Source organism: Berghia stephanieae, chromosome 1 (genome assembly GCF_034508935.2).
Source record: "Berghia stephanieae isolate SIO BIC M18660-M18661 chromosome 1, UCSD_Bste_1.3, whole genome shotgun sequence".
Lineage (NCBI taxonomy): Eukaryota > Metazoa > Mollusca > Gastropoda > Nudibranchia > Aeolidiidae > Berghia > Berghia stephanieae.
Genome location: NC_088360.1, coordinates 29,354,600 through 29,367,099, shown reverse-complemented (window position 1 = coordinate 29,367,099; position 12,500 = coordinate 29,354,600). Strand labels below are relative to the sequence as shown.

Here is a 12,500-nt window from a genome sequence, read left to right as displayed (position 1 = left end):
TATGTGTGTGTGGGTGTGTGTTAAAGTGTGTTTGTGTGCAATCATGCTATAGATAGTATGCAGATGACGTCACTCAGGCCTTTGTTATTGTTTTTGCCATCCGCGTTTTTGAGTTGTTCTCACTAAACTGTATTAACCAGACTATAAAAGTTCATGGTTACACAGAGTTTGTGTGTTGGTCCGTTATACTTCCGGATGGCAATGTTGTGAACTCCTTGGCCAAGCGCATTCTATCTATACATGGATGTAATGAAATTTATGATATATTTACATGTCATTGTAACACGCCCAGAGCCTGAAGAATATAACGTGATAAGCTGCGCTTAACAAAAGTCCATTATTATTATTATTATTATTATTATTATTATTATTATTATTATTATTATTATTATTATTATCATTATTATTATTATTATTATTATTATTATTATTATTATTATTATTATTATTATTATTATTATTATTATTATTATTATTATTATTATTATTATTATTAAGCCTCAACTTCCTATTATTCAACAAAACCCGAATCGTTGAGTCAGGAATAACTTCGTAAAAACACTAAGATACGATACTATGTCGGCTCTGAGTCAAGTCGAAGCCCACATCTTAATGGTTAATGACACTCGCTTTCGGACCGGAAGGTTATGGGTTTCGAGCCTCGCTCGGCGCATAGTTAAGAACTTGGAAAAAGCTCTTTACTCACTTTCTCTCACGGTACTCATGTGTAAAATGAGTACCTGGACGTTAACAGCGTTGTCTCTGTCGGAAAAAATTGTATTACCGCCTAACAGGCGTCATGTCCCGTCCTACATGTTTATTGTTGCTGTTGGCCAGGGATCCCTTGTAAAGAGCTTTGGGCACGCTTAGTGGATATTGCGCTACATAAAAGCTCCAGTTCCTTTTCGTCAAAATCAGATTTTCATTCCACCGGTGCCAAAACGCCACCCAAAAAATAAGAAAAAAATATATTTTAAAAAATATAAAATTGTTTAGACAAAAAGAAAAAGTCAATGTGATTATAGAGATAATGACCAATACGTATTTCCGGTTCCGACTGTATTACAATGCTCTGTAGGGTGTGAAAGTGAGCTCGTGACTGACAAAGACCACTCACTTCCCTCACTTCAATTATTTTCTGGCTCCACTCCTGTTTTCGGAATCAAATTATGAAAATATTATAGCAAGCAAGCGCTAATGATATTAAATAAGACAAGAGTTGGGGGGGAGTTGGGGGGTGTGGGGGGGTGGGGGGGGGGGGGGGGGGGGGGCTGGCGTTCGTCACCGTCAAAATATGGAGAATGAAAATAAAATATAATATTAGAAAATGGGAGAATTGGTTTGGAGGGTTTGGTGTGGAGAGGGAAGAGAGATAGAGAGCACGCACGCACACACAGAGAGAGATAGAGAGAGAGAGAGAGAGAGAGAGAGAGAGTATGTCTGTGTATGTGTGTATGTGAGTGTGTGTTGGTGTGTGTGTGAGTGTGTATGTGACAAAGAGTATGTCTGTGTATGTGTGTGTGAGTGTGTGTCGGTGTGTGTGTGAGTGTGTATGTGAGAAAGAGTATGTCTGTGTATGTGTATGTGAGTTTGTGTCGGTGTGTGTGTGTGAGTGTGTATGTGAGAAAGAGTATGTCTGTGTATGTGTATGTGAGTGTGTGTCGGTGTGTGTGTGTGAGTGTGTATGTGAGAAAGAGTATGTCTGTGTATGTGTATGTGAGTGTGTGTCGGGTGTGTGTGTGAGTGTGTATGTGAGAAAGAGTATGTCCGTGTATGTGTGTGTGAGTGTGTGTCGGTGTGTGTGTGTGAGTGTGTATGTGAGAGAGAGAGAGAGAGAGAGAGAGAGAGAATGTATGGTGAGTGAGTGTGTGTGTGGGGGGGGGGGGGGGGGGGGGGGGGGGGGGGGGTAACACAAAATCGGAAAGAGAGTGTGGATTGGAAAGAGTGATGACAAATTTCAAGAGTGCAGCATAAATTCTTTTTTGTATTGTCTTACACATTGAGACACATTTACGCTTTATATTTTTGTTACATCTCAACACACCCTTGATCAGAACCATGACCAATTTACTGAATTATTAGTGCCCACTTATCAAATACTGTACGAACAGTTTAACATAGACAGATCATGTGACCAATTCGTGAGATAAAAATAGACGATAAAGATCGAGCTCGATTCATTGACGACCTCCTCCGCTCAGTGCAACTCGGTTAACTATTGTATGAAACTGGCCTTTAGACACGCAGGGCCTTGGTTCGTGAACTGTTTGCTGAAGTTGGTGCAAACCTCAGTCTTCGAAAAAAAAGCTTTTTAGTCATATTTACTCCGCACATTTAGATGTAATAGAGTATCTGATGGGGAAAAAAACAGATTGTTCTAAATGTTACGTGTTTCTGTTAGTTTCGGATCCCTACTAAGGTAATTTGAGCACATCATGTGAATATTACGCAATATAAAAGCTCATAATATGACCAACCGTCTCAAAACGGTTTTATGTTGGAATGAACTTTAGGAGAGAGAAAGAAAACTCAATACGAGAGAGAGAGAGAGAGAGAGAGAGAGAGAGAGATAGAGAGAGAGAGAGAAAGAGAGAGAGAAAGAGAGAGAGAGAGAGAGAGAGAGAGAGAGAGAGAGAGAGAGAAAATCACAACACTTTTGCTTTTTGCGATGCATGAAATGACAAAAATACTTTGTGATAAATTATTTTAATCCCATTAAAATGTCATTATTTAGAGTTAAAATTAAGAAATTCCTGCCGTTTGTTTTTCACTCACTCACTCAATCCTCTCTGCGCCGGTCGCTGGCGGGTGTTTGAGACAACAGCAAGTGAACGCCAATGTTCTCGGTCTGTCGCTGCAAGGGTTTCGGTCTGTAGGCTGAGGTCCTGGGTGTTTAGTTCTCTATGTAAAGTGTTCTTCTCTAGGTTTCCTAAGACTACCTCGGTTTCTTTTTCCTTTAGGAGTCCCGAGTAACGTTGTTCTTGGGATGCTGTCCGCTTGCATCGCATCCTGCAGACATGACAAAGCCACCTCCAATGTCTGACTTTGACGACGTCTGAAACTGTAGCCATCGTTGACGTATATATAGATAGTTCGAAGATGACGTCACTCAGGTCTTTGTTATTGTTTTTTGCCGTCCGCGTTTATGAGTAATGCTCACTGAACTGTATTAACCCGGCTATAAACGTTAAAGGATACACACAGTTTTGTGTGTTGGTCCGTTATACTTCCGTCAACATACAAAACTGTGTATCCATGAACGTTTATAGTCAGGTTAATACAGTTCAGTGAGCATTACTCATAAAACGCGGATGGCAAAAAACAATAACAAAGACCTGAATGACGTCATCTTCGAACTATCTATAGCCTGACACTAGAACCCTCTAAGACTTATAGTTTGACTTCATTTTTTAGGTTTGTGTAGTTTCTGGGGAGTTTTCGTTAGTAGAGCTTAAGGGGCGGTTTGGGTCTAATTATTAGGAAAATCCTTCAAAAATTTGATTTTGAGATTTTGGTGGAAAATGATATTTTATTATCTTAGAAATAATATAATTGAAGTCCAAATTCTTAAAGTAGACTATAAAGGCACGAAATACACAGTCGAAAATGGTACAGGTAGTAAGAAATGTGTGAAAAACGGGAAGCCATTTTGCTATTTTCTCAATATGTCATTTTTCTAAGGGTATGGGAAACTGTGTCAAACGTTACTCAGAATCTATTCAATGGAATTGTCTGAAAAATTCCACAGTTATCACAGAGATAATGTATTATGTCACCATAGAGAGATTTTTTAAATAAGATTTGTGAATTTTAAATTATAATCCTAAATCTGAATTTTTTACATCAATTTTGTCATAACATTTTGATTCTCAACTTTGTAATGATCTAATAAAAATTCCATAAGCTAAAGCCGTAAAATCTCTCAATGGTGACACACCATGGTACAATGTTGACAAGAGAGAAGAATATGGAGGTCATTCCTTCATTAGTTTTTGTGGAACGTTTGCCACAAGATTGTTATTTTTTTTTATGTCAGACCCCCAAATTAGATCGCAAAATGGGTATGAACACAGATAATTAAAAGTGTTCACCATAAATGTTGTTTTTTAACCTATATTGATGATACAGAATGATTAAAACCGCCCAATATAGGTTATTAAATTTTTTTTAGAAAAGACCCAAACCGCCCCTTAAGGAAACAAGTGTTCCCATTGGTTGAACTGTTGAATACAACTCACGATTTGTTTTCTTTTGTTGTACTAGTCTTTTGACGTCATTTTTTGGTCAGTGTCAGGTTATAAAATAACGATGGCTACGCTGAAACTGTGCCCATCGTAGAGGATTCTTAAGATTCTTCGCAGACGCCATTTAATCTGAAACATTCTGTTGTGTTGTAATATTTGTTGTCGTTCATAATTCTGACGCAGTTTGTTAACACTAAAATAAAACAAACAAAAACAAAACATTGGGCTCTTATATCGCACACTATCTACTAAACTTGCTCAAAATGTTGAACAAAGGGTCCGTAGCCAGCAGCAACACTAAACATGTTGGGTAAGAAGATACTCTACACACACCCCACTCGACTCAGATGTGAATGGGTACCTGGCAGTGGTGGATATCGTAAGAGTGTTGGTATAGGGAATGAGATTAGCGGAAGAGTAGGCGTCCCTTGACTGGACGTCACCTTACAGAGAGAACGTCAATTTGGTTTTGAAGTGTCTCAAGCCGCTTTCACCGGAAGCGAGGACGAGAGACGCATGCGCACAGCCAACATGACGTTCTCTCTCTAATAACTTTTCCGCCGGTGACGTCACAGACTATGGGTGACGTCCAATCAAGGGACGCTACTCTTCCGCTAATCTCATTCCCTATAAAAAGCGACTGATATCAAATGGATATATGGTTACATAGATATATCCTTTTAGGGAAATAATATATGACATTTTATGAAGTGCATTGAGCCTGGTTTCTCTAGATATGGGAATACGCTTTACACATAATAATATTTAAGTCAGAATAAAGCTGAGATAGAACAAAACAGCACGGAATTACCAGGACGTTGTTACAAAGTCGTTATTCAACACACCATTGCAGCACTCTCTCCGGCTACTGGCTACTGTGGATAGAAATTGGTCGAAATGTTATTATCGCTTCTCTGAAAGTGGCTTCCAATCCCATTTATTGCCTCTGCCTGCAACCTTATGCAACCTTATTAGACCTGTAAATGGGCTCTACAAAAATTGACTGAAACTCTTCGACAAACTGAAGATTCAATTTTTTTTTTTTAAATAAGGGCATCATTGGAGAGGAGAGTGATAAATACAATACATTAAAATAGTGGGTGTTATTTCTTACTGGAAGTATGACTGCCATAATTTGATGTAGAAGGAATGCTAAATAAGCATGTCATTCATATAGGTAAAGATAACTTCATAAAAGTCATATTCCTGCCTCTGGAATTTTTCTGACATAGTCAGAAAAATAATCACCATTATCATCTTTAACTTCTAGCCATGACCAATTGAATTTATTCCTCACATCTTTATCGATGCTCGACAAGTCTGAATTGCGATCCACGAACAGCTTAGGCATTGTAAGAACTTTATAATAATGTAGCAATGAGCAAACTTGATTTTCAATCAGTAATGACAGAAAAAAAAACTTAAATAAATATGACATCTGGCCAATACACTGATTAAGTAGAAGTGAATCATCAACACAATGAAGAAACTTCGGCAGGCGTAGCGGAAGAATTCAAAGAATCGAAATGAAGGTAAATCGCCACAAAACAGCAAGCTCGCTTGGGCTTGAGCAAAACGATGGCAGAAAATGACCTGATTTGCAAGGGAATTGATTAAGCTACTTACCATTGTTCCTTATAATCAGGTACCCAATCAGTGAAGAAACGGTCAACCAGTTTGTTTACAACGTGAGGCAATCGAAATGTGCTTGTAGCAATCTATCCTAATCGATTTAAAGGTGTCTCCCATTATCATCTATTAGAGATGTTACTTTCGGCATTCGCATTTTACTTTTTTTATACTTTTAAAACCCAGCTTGTAAATGTGGTCAATTTTGGCTTAGATGAAACAGTGAAATTTATCGCTCGGCGACTCAGTTAAAATTGGCTACCGTTGGGATTACGACAGGTTGGAAAGTGAAAAAATAATTTAACGAAGGCTGTGTGAAATTACACTGGGATGTGTTCAGTCAGGCCAATTCTAAAAAGCGCCGCTTAGCCTTGGCAATAAATCCATCGTTAATACGGCTCCCATGAGCTATGCATAGCGTTATGGAACACTCCTAATTACTTTACGGTCATTCGACTGAATTCTTTCTTTCTTCACTTCTTTCTTTCTTTCCTTTTTTTAAATATTTGAATTTGACAAATTGACTGTTTTCAGTTAATTGACTGAGAATTTACATGTCTACCTTATCCAACCTTATGCAACGATCGGCTATTTCTGGCGATGGCATGAAAGGAATACTACTATGTATCATCAATTATTAGTATTAGCAACTAGTTTCATTTACAAAGCTCGTGAATTTGTTAAGTGAGAAGAAATAATACGATCGTACTCTGACAAATACAAAACACGTTTTAAAAAGTTTAGCCAGAAAACTCGTCCTTCAAATATCGATCGATTAAGATTACCCTAATCTTGTCAAAAACTCACAATCCTGGGTACTAGATAGTACATGTCACTTCCGGAAGTCTCAGGATTTGAGAGTTTTTGACAAGATGGCGGTCATTGTAATTGATCAATATTTATATTTGAAGGACCAAAATGTTAAAACGCGTTGTTTCAGAGAACGGCAATACTCTTCAACAGTCGTAACGTCACTTCCTTCCTAATGACGCATGGTAACTTAGTAACACTGGCTCTAAACTATCGGGAAAATGGCAGACGCCCGTATGAAATATTTCTCCGGCTAGCATAAAAGCGTATCCAGAGGGGGAAAAAACCACATAAATTTGATCATGTTTTGACTTTTACACATTCTGATCACAAGGCATATGAAAAGTCCAGCATGAAGAATAAAAAGTAATGATTTCCTTTGTTTAGAACCAAGATGGCCGCCGTTGCCGGGCGACGTGACATCAGACTACTGAATCCAATTAACAATTAATTGTTCTGGTGTAACGTTACGCTGTTTGTTGTTTTTCAGACGTTCTTCTGTTCAAATTAATTGAGATAAATGAGGAACCGTACCGTACCGTATCGCAATAAAAAGACAATTAGCACTTGGGCCTTCTAAAAATAGGGCACAATATTATTATCTCTTTTCGGTCGCCTCTATTTATTGTTAGGGGACAAAAATAATAACGATGTTGTATCGTCATTGCCAGTACAATGGGTTATGAAGGGGCTTTATTATTATTATTATTATTATTATTATTATTATTATTATTATTATTATTATTATTATTATTATTATTATTATTATTATTTATTTATTTATTTATACAGGCTGAAAGGAAATGGCGAAAGAGTGGTCTAACGGTATTTATGGATATCTACAAAACAAAAAAAGAAGAAGAAGAAGAAGAAGAAGAAGAAGAAGAAGAAGAAGAAGAAGAAGAAGAAGAAGAAGAAGAAGAAGAAGAAGAAGAAGAAGAAGAAGAAGAAGAAGAAGAAGAAGAAGAAGAAGAAGAAGAAGAAGAAGAAGAAGAAGAAGAAGAAGAAGAAGAAGAAGAAGAAGGAGATGATGATGATGCATGATGATGATGATGATGATGATGATGATGATGATGATGATGATGATGATGATGAATTCCGACACCATTGAACCGACTTTTAAAAAAAAATAGAGGTGACGACTACGATGTCTTTGATTTCAATTAGACAAAATTGGCAGCTCTGTTCTTCTAACCTTTAGATGTCACGTGATTAGTACTTGCACTACACGTAAGCTCCTGTTGTTCAGTTATATCAGATCCATATGAAATCCTCTGCCGTGTAATATATTATTTATGAACGGGCGTGGCTGTTTTTACCCAACGTAGCAATCCAGAGCCATTAGTCACGTAGCTCTGATGCCATTGATCATGTGATCATTGCTCTACAACCAATAACAACCAATAAATAACAAAGATTATGAACGTTCATTTCAAGAGCGGTACAGATCGGTAAAGACCCAAAGTCAGTTCCCTTAAGTGCTTCCCTATCACCCGGAGTAAACAGCCCACGACATATCCTGAGCATCATTCACAATTTTAACACTGATGTTTGAAGAAAATGCATCATGTTGTCAGGTTTTGCGATGCAATTCCTTTATCAGTGTGTCAAAATATTGTGAGAAATACTCACTAACTGGGCTTGACCTATAAATAGTTCGAAGATGACGTCACTTAAGCCTTTTTTGTTATATTGTGCCATCCGCGTTTGTGAGTTATTCTCACTGAACTGTATTAACCAGACTATAAACGTTCATGGATACACACAGTTTTGTGTGTTGTTCCGTTATACTTCCGGATGGCAATGTTATGAGCTTCTTAGCCAAGCGCATACTATCTATAGGGAATGAGATTACCGGAAGAGTAGCGTCCCTTGATTGGACATCACCTTACAGAGAGAACGTTAACATGGTTTCGTCTCTCCCTCGTCCTCGCTTTCGGTGAAGTGTCTCCGGAAGCGAGGACTACAGACGCATGCGCACAACCAACATGACGTTCTCTCTCTAATAACTTTTCCGCCGGTGACGTCCAATCAAGGGACGCTACTCTTCCGCTAATCTCATTCCCATTAAATATGAATTTTAAACAGTTTTTTTTTTTTTGTCTCTTCTGAAAAGTTGCGTTTGTAAGATACGATTGTTTTTCACCCTGCCCTCGATGAATTTATTTATCCTTGGTTCTCTAGTACCAGTCCTAAGTACAGACGTGTTATTGGTCTCAAAACTAGGCCCGGGTACTATTTTACTACGGAATAAAACAATAATAATAATAAAGGAATGAGATAGGAGGGTATTCGATAAAGTAATTTGGGAGATATGGTTGGGGAATAGGGTGGGAGGTGGGGGGGGGGGGTCAGAAATTGGATTCAATAGTCTGATGTCACGTCGCCCAGCAGCATCGGCCATCGTGGTTCTAAACAAAGATAATCGTTACTTTTTATTCTTCATGCTGACTAGAACTTTTCATATGTCTTGTGATCAGAATGTGTTAAAGTCAAAACATGATCAGATTTTTAAAAAATTTCCCTCTGGATACGCTTTTATGCTCGTCGGAGAAATAATATTTCATAAGGGCGTCCGCCATTGTTCCGATAGTTTAGAGCCAGTTACTAAGTTACCATGCGTCATTACGAGGGAAGTGACGTCACGTCTGTTGAAGCGTATTAAAGGACGAAAACAAATAAGGAATATGTAACCTATCGCCTCGTAACAGTATAATGATGGGTTTGTTTTTGAATCAACGTGTGATTATTTGCAGGTCTGATAATCCAAATTGTTATGGGCCCATTGTTGTAATTGTTGTAAACTCTCAAACCAAAACAACATATTATTGTCTTTTACAATAATGTTCAATCCATCCTATAATTGGATTCAGTAGTCTGATGTCACGCCGCCCGGCAACGGCGGCCATCATGGTTCTAAACAAAGAAAATCATTACTTTATATTCTTCATGCTGGCTAGAACTTTTCATATGCCTTGTGATCAGAATGTGTAAAAGTCAAAACATGATCAAATTTATGTTTTTTTCCTCTAGATACGCTTTTATGCTCGCCGGGGAAATATTTCATACGGGCGTTCGCCATTGTTCCGATAGTTTAAAGCCAGTGTTACTAAGTTACCATGCGTCATTAGGAAGGAAGTGACATTACGACTGTTGAAGATTTTTGACCAATCAAACCTTGGAATTTGTGACACACCCTCAAACGTACTCGGACTGACCCAGTTGGTTGTTTATAAACAATAACGTGAATGATTTCTCTCTCTCTCTCTCTCTCTCTCTCTCTCTCTCTCTCTCTCTCTCTCTCTCTCTCTCTCTCTCTCTCTCTCTCTCTCTCTCTCTCTCTCTCTCTCTGATCATTGCTATTGTTTTTAGCATCGTTAAGTTATAGATAGTATGCGCTTGGCTAAGAAGCTCATAACATTGCCATCCGGAAGTATAACAGACCAACACAAAAAACTGTGTGTATGCATGAACGTTTATAGTCAGGTTAATACAGTTCAGTGAGCATTACTCATAAACGCGGATGGCAAAAAAACAATAACAAAGACCTGAGTGACGTCATCTTCGAACTATCTATAGCCTGGCACTGAAACCCAAAAAGACAGTCATTTTGACGTCATTATTTGCTTTTTGCACCGCCCAGTGAGTTGTCGTTAGTAGAGCTCATGGAAACAACTGGTCCCATTGGTTGAACTATTGAATACAACTCACGACTTGTTTTCTTTTGTGGCCATAGACTGGCATTTTGACGTCATTTTTTGGTCAGTATCAGGCCATAGGTAAACGATGGCTACACAGAAATCGTTGAGCCATAAAAAATGGTGTTTACATCGTGTGAGGTCATCTTTAACTCTCTCCTTACCAGCAAGTTTCAGAATTTTACCCCAAACCTTCATACTCACCCAAAACAAAAATATATTTTCCAAACAGATTAGCATCGAGTATATTCTATATTTTGTTCAGAGAAATGAGCTCTGCAACACAGTGTCAAGTTTTTATAGCTATAACTATAACAAAATGAAATCAGACTATGAAAATTGTTGGCTGAATCGTAACGAATGTGACGATTTTCCTATAGATAGTATGCGCTTGACTAAGAAGCTCATAACATTGCCATCCGGAAGCATAACTGGCCAACACACAAAACTGTGTGTAATCATGATCGTTTATAGCCAGGTTAATACAATTTAGTGAGAACTACTCATAAACGCGGATGGCAAAAAACAATAACAAAGACCTGAGTGAAGTCATCTTCGAACTATCTATAGGTGGTAAGGAGAGGGTTAAAGTATTCACTGTGTTGGTTACAACTAAGGGACATAATCTGTGATAACCGCATTTATCTTATAGAAATATTCTTTATCTCTTCATCCAGGTGAGACAGAGACTTCAGTTGCTTTGGATAAAAGAAACTGCTTACGTCACTGAAGGATATCTACAAATAGTGTAAGTTCTCTCTCTCTCTCTCTCTCTCTCTCTCTCTCTCCCTCTCTCTCTCTCTCTCTCTCTCTCTTCTCTCTTCTCTCTTTCTTACTCTCTCTCTCTCTTTCTTACTCTTCTTTCTTCTCTCTCGCTTCATTTACTCTCATTCTCGATTCTCTCCTTTCTCTCTCTGCCTCTTTTCCCTCGTATCTCGATTCTCTCCCCTCTCTCTCTCCTCTCTCTTCTCCTCTCTCTTCTCTCCCCTCCCTCACTCTCCTCTCTCCTCCCTGTCTCTCTCTCTGTCTCTCTCTCTCTCTCTCTCTCTCTCCCTCTGTCTCCCTCCCTCTCTCTCTATCCCTTTCTCTCTTTCTCTCTCTCTCTCTCTCACTCTCTCTCTCTCTCTATCTCTCTCTCCCTCTCTTTCGTTCTTTCCCACTCTCTGCCCACCGTGGGTTTGGGTGGGGAGGGGGGAGGGGGGGGGGGTGAAAAACCCCAAACAGGACTTAGTTTCTCAAAGTGGCAAGAACCGTGTATAATTCTCACATTTTCTGTTCTTTTTCGTGGTCCACCCTGAGAAAATACCGTTTTAAGACCTTGGGTCACATTTTCCCTTGATCAGCAATGAAGACGGGACAACTAAAGCTAAATAGAGAATGTTTTATCATTTTAAAAAGTTAATTCTATTGGTGATATGCGCTTAGGCAAAACACTCACAATATCCATTAACAGGATACAACGTACCAACACACACATAAATTTGTGTCTTTAACTTTTATAGAAGGAATGACGTTGACATCACTCAACTCTTTGTTGTTGTTTTTTAACAACCATTTTGGTGATTACTTCTCACTAAATTATATCAATCAGACGATAAACGTTCACGGTTACACACAGTGTTGTGTGTTGCTACGTTATAGATATTATGCGCTTGGCTAAGAAGTTCACAACATTGCCATCCGGAAGTATACAGGACCAACACACAAAACTATGTGTAACCTTAAACGTGTATAGATAGAATGCGCTTGGCCAAGGAGTTCACAACATTGCCATCCGGAAGTAGAACGGACCAACACACAAACTCTATGTAACCATGAACTTTTATAGTCTGGTTAATACAGTTTAGTAAGAACAACTCACAAACGCGGATGGCAAAAACAATAACAAAGGCCTGAGTGATGTCATCTGCATACTATCTATAGTCTGGTTAAAACAGTTAAGTGAGAATTACTCATAAACGCGGATGGCAAAAAAAAACAATATCAAAGGCCGGAGTGACGTCAACTGCATACTATCTATATCCTGCTGGCTACGTTATGAGTATTTACCTAAACGCGTATCATGAAGAATCTGATTGATAGCATTTAGCAAGAAACTAAACAGTTGAACTTTTATATA

General features: G+C 38.4%; 1 protein-coding gene across 1 annotated transcript in view; it reads left to right on the top strand.

Moving 5' to 3' along the window:
- The window catches only part of LOC144971409 (uncharacterized), a 195,258-nt gene that overhangs the window by 41,580 nt on the left and 141,178 nt on the right, over positions 1 to 12,500 (top strand). The window contains exon 2 of the mRNA XM_078912264.1: positions 11,059 to 11,129. The gene's annotated coding sequence lies outside the window, so the exon portion shown is untranslated. The remainder of the gene's footprint in view (positions 1 to 11,058; positions 11,130 to 12,500) is intronic.